This window comes from Monomorium pharaonis, unplaced genomic scaffold (genome assembly GCF_013373865.1).
Source record: "Monomorium pharaonis isolate MP-MQ-018 unplaced genomic scaffold, ASM1337386v2 scaffold_113, whole genome shotgun sequence".
NCBI lineage: Eukaryota > Metazoa > Arthropoda > Insecta > Hymenoptera > Formicidae > Monomorium > Monomorium pharaonis.
The window spans coordinates 12,041-13,545 of record NW_023415377.1 but is presented as its reverse complement, the minus strand read 5'-3'; positions in this window follow the sequence as shown (position 1 = coordinate 13,545).

Below are 1,505 nucleotides of genomic sequence, written 5' to 3'. Positions count from 1 at the left end.
TCCGGTGAAAGTAAAAAAAAAATATTTTTTACGACCAAAAAGTATGAGATAGAGGGTTGGTCAAGAGGACCAAAGTTGCTCCTCTCGTCGAGTTCTATAAGGGCGCAATGTCAAATCCCGGTGAAAGTAAAAAAATTATTTTTTTCAACCACAAAGTAAGAGATAGAGGGTTGGTCAAGAGGACCAAAGTTGCTCCCCTCGTCGAGTTCTATAAGGACGCAATGTCATATTCTAGTGAAAGTAAAAAAAATTATTTTTTACGACCAAACAGTAAGAAGATATTGGGTTGGTTAGAGGAACCAAAGTTGCTCCTCTCGTCGAGTTCTATAAGGGCGCAATGTCAAATCCCGGTGAAAGTAAAAAAATATTTTTTTCCACCAAAAAGTAAGAGATAGAGGGTTGGTCAAGAGACCAAAGTTGCTCCTCTCGTCGAGTTCTATAAGGAAGCAATGTCAAACCCCTCGGTGAAGTAAAAGAATTATTTTTTCCAACCAAAAGTAAGAGATAGAGAGTTGGTCAAGAGGACCAAAGTTGCTCCTCTCGTCGAGTTCTATAAGGACGCAATGTTAAATTCCGGTGAAAGTAAAAAAAATTATTTTTTTCGACCAAAAAGTAAGAGATAGAAAGTTGGTCAAGAGGACCAAAGTTGCTCCTCTCGTCGAGTTCTATAAGGACGCAATGTCAAATCCCGGTGAAAGTAAAAAAATTATTTTTACGACCAAAAAGTAGAGATAGAGGGGTGGTCAAGAGGACCAAAATTGCTCCTCTCGTCGAGTTCTAGAAAGGGCGCAATGTCAAATCCCGGGGAAAGTAAAAAAAATTATTTTTTTTTCACCAAAAAGTAGAGATAGAGGGTTGGTCAAGAGGACAAAGTTGCTCCTCTCGTCGAGTTCTATAAGGACGCAGTGTCAAATTTCGGTGAAAGTAAAAAAAATTATTTTTTTGACCAAAAAGTAAGAGATAGAGGGTTGGTCAAGAGGACCAAAGTTGCTCCTCTCGTCGAGTTCTATAAGGGCTGCAACGTAGCTTTCCCTCGGGAACGCCAGGTCCGAGGGGGCTACGCTCAATTAAACGGGAATTTCTATATATGCGGTAACGAGTAACGCTCTTCCAGTTAGATGCGATAGTTATTAGAACGGTAGTCTCAATATTTCTCGAGAATGCTCTCGATACGGTATCAGCAGCTTGCATACTGGTATCCCCCACTCGCTCGAGGCTTACGCTCGAAGCGAGAACGGTAACTCATAGACGGTATCCCCCAAATATCGGGCGAGATGGCTCTCGACACGATAGCGGTATCTTGTATACGGTATCCCCCAATATCGATCGAGGGTTGCCCTTGATACGATAGCGGTAGCTTGCAAGAACGGTAACTTCCCAATACGCTAAATTGTTGGGCGCCAGGCGCGACTTCTCGCGCCACACAATAATCAGCTATAATACGGTAACCAACTGGAAAGCGTTACAAGTGCCGGTAGCTCTTTCTCGCGAGACGATAGAGTGGC